The sequence below is a fragment of the Ailuropoda melanoleuca genome, chromosome 1 (genome assembly GCF_002007445.2).
Source record: "Ailuropoda melanoleuca isolate Jingjing chromosome 1, ASM200744v2, whole genome shotgun sequence".
Classification (NCBI taxonomy): domain Eukaryota; kingdom Metazoa; phylum Chordata; class Mammalia; order Carnivora; family Ursidae; genus Ailuropoda; species Ailuropoda melanoleuca.
The window spans coordinates 120,603,137-120,613,839 of record NC_048218.1 but is presented as its reverse complement, the minus strand read 5'-3'; the positions used below and the strand labels follow the sequence as shown (position 1 = coordinate 120,613,839).

At 41.3% G+C, this 10,703-nt stretch overlaps 1 long non-coding RNA gene across 1 annotated transcript; it reads left to right on the top strand.

Annotated features, from left to right (window-relative positions):
- Positions 1 to 1,475: 1,475 nt before the first annotated feature.
- LOC117803308 lies at positions 1,476 to 10,336 on the top strand. Its single transcript, XR_004626993.1, has 5 exons — positions 1,476 to 1,699; positions 2,315 to 2,422; positions 5,530 to 5,682; positions 9,820 to 9,971; positions 10,293 to 10,336. It is a non-coding gene; the product is annotated as an uncharacterized LOC117803308 (long non-coding RNA).
- The last annotated feature ends 367 nt before the right edge of the window (positions 10,337 to 10,703 follow it).

Sequence of the window (10,703 nt, the reverse complement as noted above, 5' to 3'; positions counted from 1 at the left end):
CCATTTCATTTATTCACAAATTGAATGTGGCTTCTGAAAAGTCCCAGGCAATTTTTTTTTGGCAAAGTTAAGACAGGCTTATTATTGTTATTTGCTATTTTTCAAGCAATCCTAAGCAGGGTGGGCAGGAGAAATAATTTCAAGACCCAGCACAAAAACTTCAAACTCTGCTGCAGAATTGGGATACTGGGAACTAACCGGCCAGCCCGAGGTGCAGACATCAGCAACGGGTGACGTTGTGGGCAAAGTCACAAATACCACTGGGTCAGATAATAACAAGATGCCCACAGGCAGGGTATGGGGGAAGATAGCCGTCGGGGACCATCGGTGAGCTGCAACTCCCATCCGTCCTGAGCTCTGGGTACATTTGCACAGTTGTTGAATTAAGAGCCAGATGATAGAATGGAAAAGTCACCATATAGTCAAGTATTCTACAAAATATGTGTGTAGTGTGAAAAGAAATTTATATCTCAATATTCTTCTCACTAAAACAAGTGGCTGCTTCCTTCTACTGGGAAGAGAGCTCCCAAGATATGGTGCTGTTGGATGACACCAGTGGACATGGCCCTGAATTATTCCAACTCATTGGAAGAAACAGGTACAGATGAGCATTTACTCAAAAAGTGGCAAACAGGGGCACCTGGGTGGCACAGCGGTTAAGCGTCTGCCTTTGGCTCAGGGCGTGATCCCGGCGTTACGGGATCGAGCCCCACATCAGGCTCCTCCGCTATGAGCCTGCTTCTTCCTCTCCCACTCCCCCTGCTTGTGTTCCCTCTCTCACTGGCTGTCTCTATCTCTGTCGAATAAATAAATAAAATCTTTAAAAAAAAAAAAGTGGCAAACAAATGCCTACTTTCTATGTTCTCTCTTCACTCTTGTGTTCTGTCCTGATGTTTGAGTCTCTTATTGGATGAACATGACAGGGATGCAAGATGGTTTGGAGAGTCATCTGGTGCCTGAAATCAGAGAAGCGATACTCACAAGGAATTATTATTATTATTATTATTTTTTTTTTTTTTCTTCCTAGACAGTCAAGTTCGAAGGAGGAGATTTGGTAACTTCACAAAGCAAATGTTTCCCTCCTAACCGATACGTAATCTGGGGTAGATAGAGACCTGTAGAGGAAAATCAGACTGCCCAAGAGAAACATTTGTGAAATTAGATATCAATATAACATTTGATAACTTCTTCCTCCCTTATGACCCCACACAGAGGGGAGAGAAAAGGTGCCTCCACAGAAAACCTTGTCCTCCGACAGGAAGTAAGGCTGGTATTCCCCAAGGAAGGAGGAGGGGATGACTCACCGAGGAGGCAGCGGGTGTGGTCCGTTTTAGACATGCTCCAGCTGCTCCAGGAGTCGGAAAGACATGGTCACTTCTCCTTTGTGGATTTTTGTCTGAGGTTGCAACGTCCCGTTTCCGAGATGGAGCTGAAATCATATTTTTATCCTATGTTATATGAAGAATTTCTGTTTTGGTACATGACCTATCAATGCAGTTACATATTTTTAAGGTTACTGCCTTTGTATCAGGATAAGTGGTCAGTCTTAAAATGATTCCGCGTAGAGAATAGAACTTGCTTGTGTGAAAGGGTATGACTATTCCAAAGATGCCTCTGTGAAAGTTTTTTTTCCCTCTCCCCTCCAATGTTGACTTCTAAGCAAGTTTCAGCGTCTTTGGTGTGCTGCCCTCATCCTTTTGTAAGTACTTTCTCTTTGGAGGACTCGACTTCTGAGCATTCCAGGAAATATGTATCCCAGACTGCAATGTTCATTCACAATATTCCTAAACAAAAATTTTTTTTCTCCTAATTGGCTCATGGATTTCACTGTTTTATGAAGCCCTTCTAAGATGGCAGGTCTCTGTGCATTAATATCTGGAAGAGACATTCTTAATGGTGCCGTGGGCCATGATTGTGGAGATGACATAAAAATCTTGGCTCTAAAGCTCCTTAGCAAAAAGCTCAGTTCAGAGACAGGCTCGAACAATGGGCTGAAAATGATCTTGGCTTTTCAAGGGCTTTATCCTATCCAAAGTTCCAGCAGGAGAACCTGATCTCGCAGAAAGTATTTCTTTTATTGCCAACCATAGAGAATCACTGACAAAACTAATTAAAGAATTTGAACCTCATTCTATCTTCCCTTAGCTGACCCTCAACCAGGGGCTGGACTCAAAACAAAGACACAAGATATAGAATATGAGGCTCTCACCAGGGTAAAGAGGGCTGCGTGCTCTCATTTCCCTCTTTGAAAGAGCTACTTGAACGCAAAAATACCTCACCTTTTTTTTTTTTTTCTTTTTTACAATGGAAAAAGCTTTGGGTTGCCATCAGAAATGATGAAGTTTGAAGTTCCTGAATGTTATCCATTTATTGGACTCGACTTTCCGCCCTTTCCTTGAATTCAAGGAGCCAGGTCAAAACGGTGAGTTCTCATGGAAAATTAAGCACTTTTGCAAAGGTGCTTAAAGAAATATGGTTGTTTCAGGTTTCAGACTCCCCAGGGGATGATGGTCATTGATTTCCAGGCTTAAGACAATGATAAAGACTTCCAGATATGAATGGACTTATGTGGAATCTGGCCAGTCTATCTGAAAGGCCTCCTGCCATAAAATACTTGGTCCTGTCCTGGAAATTCACCCCTCTTGCTCTTTATTTTTTCCTTACATTTTAAGATTGCATAGTTTGGCAGTCATAGCAATGATCACATGGAATGGCATTTATTGATTGAATATCTTGGCTGATTGAAGAATAACTATTTTAAGATTGTGAAGTGATTTCTGAAAGCTACATAATTATCCACTGAAGTGAAGGGATCTACTATAACATACATCTTTATTAGTTATATAGCTGATATAAATTTGAAGAAGAGGGGCCTGAGGGAGGCTCCTAGAAGAATTTTTCATTTTATTGATAGGGAAAAATACTAGGCTTAGAGATTCATAATTCATTTTTAAAATTAAAGAGCAGAAACACAAATGCTATTTTATTTTAAAATGCATTTTCTTTCTGTTCTAGCTTTGGTTAACAATAAAACAAAGGCTTTGGCTCAAGAGTCATGATATCAAAATAACGGGTGGGTCTCCTTCCTTGACTTGTACACTAACTTGACTCAGTGTTACCGCACTGATCACTCTGCACAATACTGTTTGATCAGTTGAGATTGCCCTTGTTGAACAGGCTTTTCCGAAAGCATTTTACATCAAGTCAAGGCCCCCTTAATCCAGAGTAAAGCTATATATATACAAGAGTGGCTAAATATAAACAAGGGTAGATTCAAGCATGTGTTCCAAATGGGAACTCATGTGCTCCTCTCTGAGTCTGGCTGGAGTATTGTTCCTGCTGTGTGCACGCCTTAGGAGATCACCCAGGGAACCGGATGCAATGCTTTGGCACATCATCTAATCCCCTCACTCTGGAGACCTAGTCTTCAGTGCCAGATAGATTCTCTTGCAAATGACCGAATACTTGACTTTGAACTTTTGATGAAAGATTTAATGTGGGGTGATCAATGAGTGAAACTACGTTATGCAATCCCAGAAATATGCAAAAAGTAAGAAAATGAAATGGGAAATTAACATTCTTGGATTATTTGACCATGAGAGAACAAAAATTGCTTGAAGTAAAGGCTCTTCTGACAATGGGATCTTGAAGGAATTGCAACTGAAATCCAAAGAAAAATGAAATAGTTGCATGTATTTTTTAAAGTTTCTGTGTTCGATTGTGCTATGTAGAATCCACTATTTTCTCTTCCTTTAACAAAATCTTGGGTGTATTCCATAACTTCCTGGTCACATTTGGTAATTAAAACTTAGTGTGGCTTAATTTAAACCCTTAATTGCATATCCAATTTACAGCTAGAGCTGTGACTCTGGCTGCTTACAAAGAGGGTGGGGGGCAAGATCTGGCTCTGGATCAATACTATCCCCTCCCTCCTCTAGACCCAGCTCCTCGGGCAGACTGAAGGAAGGCTAGGGACTCAGAGAAATCCTTCCTCAAATGTCCACTTGCCCCTGGGAGGGAGGAACCTTTGGACATTGCTGTGATTCTTCCTGGTTCTGTCTACTACGAGTGGTGTCACATAGGTGGCATATGTGTGTTTTTAAGCTGGCTCCACTCTCCCCAAAGCAGCCTTGTCTGCCATCAACCCTGTGTGGACATTCCAGCTATTCACTTGGCGGCTACTGGCAGAAACTCATGGCTCCAACTCCTCCACTAATGTTTGAGGTCCTTTAGGTAGAGCCAATAAAAGGCTGGGGTTCCCTTTCACATCAGCCTGGGATGAAAAACAAAACAAAACAAAACTAGGTGGGTTGGAGATCACCCTGCTCTTTCCAGGTATTTCTGCTGCAGTCCTTCCAAGTTCTGATATTCATGCTTTCAGAAATTTCTAGGCTGAAAGAGGGTCACAGATTGCATAATTCTTGTATGCCTGTGCCATGCCTCATGGGTACACATCGGGCTCCCCCCAAAAGTCTAGCACCTATTCTTCTATGGAAACATGTTGAGGGAAGGTCTGCCAACTTTGGAAGCTCAGGGAGCCTCCACTTGGAGAATGAGATGTCAGTCTCCCTTTATTGCAGATGCCCCTGTCACTATGAATGACTCTCTAAGAGCCCCCTCAATTAGTTGCAAGGGAGGAAACACATTTTTCCTTGCCCCTCGATTAGGGGTGACAACATGCACTGCAATTCCCACAAGGCCATTGCTAAGCACCTCACCTCTCCTGCCATCTTCCCCAGACTATGGAGGGCCTGGTGGGATGGTGCTTGCTCAAAGTGGGACCCTCCTATTGCCTCTCAGTCACCCTGAGGGGTGGTAATGTCTGGTCCCAATGCATGGTGGCTTCTTGAGGATCTTGTCAGAATATGGGGTTATCTTTGTCTCCAGTGGTATTAAATATCTTGTTATAACAGCAAAATTGGTAAAAGTAACTTATTCAGGAAATATGTGATTCTAAAAATATAACTATTTTGGTGGGCAATTGAATGAAAGATTACATTTCACACAGTCTATTTTAATTATTCATTCTCAAAATGATTTTTATACCTAGGGCTCAAAGAATAAGCATTTGCTTCATGACAGAGGAAGGAGATGGAACTAAGCTTATCTTCTCAAATCATAGGCTCAGTGCCACAGCACGAAGTTAGAGTCATAGAGCCTCTGTTGTATCATACGCCCACTTGCTTAGAATCCTCTTGTGAATCTGGCTACTAACTTATAGCCTAAAAATCTTTGGGTCCATTCATGTACCCATCCTTCCTTCTGGCCACCCTTCCTCCCATGCATTCATTCATCCATCCATCTCAGTGTTCCAATTATCGCTTAAAGTTTTATCATACAGTCCAAGGGTCAGTTTGCACTGGAACACTTGGGTGTGCATTTTAAACAAGTGCCCCAGATGAGTCCAATTAAGTTTGAGAAACTAATGAGACATTGAAGTTTCTAAAACTCAGCTACACTGAAGAATACAGAAAAGCACCTTTTCACCCATGAAATTGATCACCATTCTCCTCTGTGATATTTTTCCAGACATAACCGGTCTCAAGAAGAATCTTCCTTTGAGACATGTTCAACATGTTTTATCCACATGCAAACTCTGATGTGCATATCTATGAATTCAGAGTGAGTATTCAGACCAAAAGTAAGCTGACTCCCTGCTCCGTAGCCTCAGAACACCCAACAGTAAGTACTTCCTCACCATCTGAAATTATTGTTCATTTATTTGTTTACTGCTCATTGTCCACCTTCCCAAACCTGAATGTAAACTGTTTTGATATTACGAACCTTGCCTGCTTGGTCACTGTGATCTGCAGCGCCTGGATTAGTAGCCAACCCGGAAGAAGCATGCTGTCACTGTCTGTTAATGACTCAGTGAGCCACATAAGTAAACATTACTAAAACATTTTTTTTTCCAAAATAATTGAAGTAAACTAAGGACCACAGTGTGCCGAAGAATGGATGAGGTTAATTTTGGAAATATTCCTAAAGGTATAGATCTGGAACTAACATCTGAAAACCCTTCTGAAAGGTGTAGAAAATGAATGGCAGGGACTTGTTTCTCCTCTATAGACCAGTTCAGGCAGAAGCCTTGAGGCAGAACTTGAGGAAAGGGTTCTGAAAAAGAACAAGCCCAGCCTCCCTGGAGCAGAGAGACCCTGGAGAAGAGAAGCAACAAATGAGAGGAGCACCAGGGTGGGGTAGGTAGAGGAAAGTTGGAATCAATGGTCAGAAGTTTTCTATTTGGTCCAGATGGTAATAGGAAGCCACTGGAGAGCCATGTTTACACATTTTCAAAATCCAATTAGGATACCACATGTTTTTATGGTCTAATCACCCATTTTGGACCCATTAAATAAATTAGTTGAAAGAGAAAAACAAAGGGAAAAAAATAAAACGATGTGTCATTTGATAGCATTAGGAAATCATGGGATAAATGTGTGAAATTGGAATGTTTGACCTGGAACCAAATTAATCCAAATATGGTCCTCACGACTGAGTCTCGAACTGAACCAGGCCCACGCTGATGCTTGAAAATGTGAACAGTTAAGAAAATACAAAAGAAAGGATGGTGGTTTGGGTGAGGAAAATGGGCCTCTCTCCCCCTTTGAGTGGTTTAAACATTTACTTACTGAGGGTGGAAGCCTAGGGCAGCTGATTTCTCATGCTCGATTCCAAGCTCTAGATTCTAACCGTTCTATAAGAACACTGGTGGCTACACATGAGGAGGAAGCAGCTGTTTCAATGGAATTCCCTCTGGAGAGGAAGGAAGGCCAGCCATCCAGATGGAATCAGGCGAAGGGAGGAGGGACTAGGGGAGAAACAGGCCTGGGAACAGGCCTGGGATTTGGTGTGACACCTGCTGTCCATCCTGTCCTCAGCCTCAGCCACAAGTTAGAACATACAGAAAATGGGGTGTAGTGACAAAACAGAAGTGTTTTCTTGGGAGAAAGAAATCATCCTCATTCTCTTGTGCTAGGAGGATTCTATTTTTTAGAATCCTGTGACGCAAAGTGTGGCTCCCCGACTAGGGCATCCACAGCTGCTAGGGGCTTGTTAGAAATACAGAAACTCAGGCCTCAACCCAGACTTACCAAACAAGAGTCTGCACTTTAACACTATTTCCCAAGTGATTCATAAGCACATTAAGTTTGCAAAGCACCGTGTCAGAGGGTTTAAAGCAAACTAGGTAAGATAAAATGAGGTGAGAAAAGTGAGAGAATTATAATCCCATGGAACAGAAAACAATGTAAGTAGTCCCCCACCTTGCCATTGAACCTGGACAGGGTACAAGAGTTGCTACAGACCCACCGACATATAGCGAACCTTGAAGACAAACGCACAGACATACATTTGTGGACACATAGGAGGCGCTGGGAAGGCATTTGTGGGAGCACGTCTGCCGTTCCAACCCCAAGCCAGCTTGTTTTTTCCCTTTACAGTGTAACTTTGAAACCACCGTTTTTCCTCTGAATTACACCCAGTTCCTTTCATGAATTATATTTTGTTCTTTCCCTGTTTCACTTCAATTCCACTCTTGTATCTTTCTTGAGTGCAGCCCCAGGTCAACCAATAACCGAGGAAGCCAAACTGAGACTGTTAGAATTGTAATCATTTGCCATTCAGCTGGCAGTTTCTCAGGTGTGGAAATTTCCAGAAACCAGCCTCTTTCCAGGGCCCAGGGACCCTCCCTCATTAGTTCCAGTGAACTTTCTCTCACTCTGGAGTATTTACTTACACTCCTCATGAGGTTCCAGACTTAATTAGCTCACACTCTGCTGTGCTTCTTCCCATCACTTCGCAAACTCCTTCCTGNTTCTTCCCATCACTTTGCAAACTCCTTCCTGCTTTCTTTTCTTTTTTCTTTTCTTTTTTCTTTTCTTTTCTTTTCTTTTCTTTTCTTTTCTTTTCTTTTCTTTTCTTTTCTTTTCTTTTTTCTTTTCTTTTCCTTTCCTTTTCCTTTTCCTTTTCCTCTTTCTTTCTTTCTTTCTTTCTTTCTTCTTCCTCTTCTTCTTCTGCGTCTTTTTTTTTGGGGGGGGGCAGTTTTTAAGTCTCTGTAAAGGGNTTCTTTTCTTTTTTCTTTTCTTTTTTCTTTTCTTTTCTTTTCTTTTCTTTTCTTTTCTTTTCTTTTCTTTTCCTTTTCCTTTTCCTCTTTCTTTCTTTCTTTCTTCTTCCTCTTCTTCTTCTTCTTCGTCTTTTTTTGGGGGGGGCAGTTTTTAAGTCTCTGTAAAGGACAGTGCACTATAATGGCTTAGGGCAGCAGTTCATGTCTGACAGATCTAGGTTCAACCTAGCTCCACAACTCGGTGATCCTGGTCAAGTTACTCAGTCTCTAGGAGCTGTGGTCTCTTTACCTGTAAAATAGGAATAATAACACCAGCTGCATAGAAATTTGTCATTATCAGAAAGACAATGTTACCTAAAGTTGTCAGCACACCACCTGCACAGAGCAAGTGCTCAAAAAATGATAAATTGCAGCTATTTGAGGCCCTCAATGGTGAATTCATTAAGTAATACTGATTTGTAAGAAATAGTATATCAAATAGCCTCATTTTTGTGATTACTTCCATTCTCTCTAGACAGGGCTGCTCTAAGATTCATATTAAGTTTTAGGTGAGGAGACTGCCACACATTCATTCAATTACACTAATCTTATATCCAGAGAAACTAAAAGAAAAATTAAAATAAAGCAGAAAAATGCAAAACCAGGAGATGTATCATGCTAGAGTGAAGGGTGTACTTTTCGACTCTCAGGATCTATAATGAAAATTCTAAATGAAAGGCAAGAGAGCTTGACCTTATTTAAGTATTTCCACATTCAGAACTCTTGTAAATTTCTGTGTGAGTTACACAGTTGTCTGAGCACCATCTGCAAGTCACCATTGATAATGCAAGTGAAAAACCCCTGATAAAATCTTATATTGTTATTTTTTTTCGAAAAGTTACTTACGGGTTTGCAGAGAGTTTTGTCCCACGCAATCTACTGTGCTGTTTCAGAACAATGATAAATACAAATGGCATTTCACTTCAAACTGCGGAAATATTACATGATTTCTGCTCCTTTGGCTGACCAGTCATTTATCACAGGTCATTTACATAGAGCAAGATGGCTTGGTAAACTAATCACTGAGCTCTTTCATGTGGTACTGTGTTCTTCTTAGTACATCATGTGAAATTAGTTTGATGATTTCAGTTCCTTCTCTTGGGATCCATAACCCAGTTCATAGACGAACCAAAAACAATTTGGCTGAACCCACCAGCCTGCATCCACATTGGGGACTGTTGTGTCTTGATTTTGGATTCATTGATAGCCAGTGAGTCAGTTCTGACTTCTGAGAAAGAAGCTTTGGCTGAGGACATAGATAAAAATATAATAATAAAAAAGTGTTGTGTATACATTTGTATGTGTGTGTGTGTGGGGGGGTATTATATGTGTGTATGTTGTGTATGCGCGCGTGTGCGCGTGTGTGTGTCTGCAGTGATTAGCTGATTTAGTAGGGCAAATATTCTGACAGAATTTCAAGTGGCTACTTGATAAGATTTTGATCATGACATATTTAGTTGCTTAAAGAAAGGAAAACATTAATTTTAGATGTTTTCAATAATTTATCTTCCTAATCTCTCATAACAATATTTCTGGTCTTGCATGCTCTTCTATAACTTTGCTCTTTTTCCACCATAAGGTGAGTCTAAATCCTCTCTCCGAGAAATTGCGTAGGCCTTTGTGACTGGCTGCAGTGAATAAAATATTGCGGATGTGAGGCTGCATGACTTCCAAGGCTAGGTCATAAAGCGTAGCTCCTCTCTCTCTGTCTCCCTCAGTTTCTCTCCACAAGTACCTTGGGAGCCCTGAGCTGATATATAAGAAGTCCAGCTTCCCTCAAGCTGTCTGTTGGAAGCACCCTGGGGAGAAAGCACATCTCCAAGTGAGGCAGTCATGCCTGAGAAGCCCAAGCGGCCCAACCCCCAGCTCTGTAAGTTTTTCCTGCAGAGCAGGGAAATATGCTTGTGGGTGAGGGGGGTTTTGGATGATTCCAAGTCCCACCCCCACACTGCCCTACCCCTGCCAGCCAAGTAGAGCCAAATGGAGACCTTTAAGCCTTCCCAGCTGATATGGAGTGACACAGTGGAGCAGAGAGAAACTGTCTCTACTAAACCCTGCCCAAATTGCAGACTTGTGAGCAAAATAAATGTGATATTTTTAAGTTACTACATTTTGAGTTTATTTCACAGCACAGATAACTGAAACATACTTCATATGAAATTAGCCTTGATCATTTTTCCTTTCTTTTTAGATGGTGGAGGGACAAAGGGTGAGGCAGAGAGAGAGAATCTGGAGCAGGCTCCACACCCAGCGTGGAGCCCAGTCTCACAATCCTGAGATTGTGACCTGAGCCGAAATCAAGAGTTGGATGCTTAACCAACTGAGCGACCCAGGCACCCCTCTTTTTTCTTTCCTTTCTTTCTTTTTTTTTTTTTCTTTTTGATCATTTTTTCATTCAGGAATTTTTTTTCTTTGTGTAACTATAAATCAATTCAAAGACAAACCGAAACACTTGACTGAATCTACCACTTGATTTGACTTGTGTTGGGTTCACACAACAAGACAGTTATGACTTAATGTTGATTCAGAGAAAGTCAGTGAGTCAATATGGCTTCTGAGAAGGAAGCTTTGTGTGGATAAGCAGATAAGATTTTTTATTTTC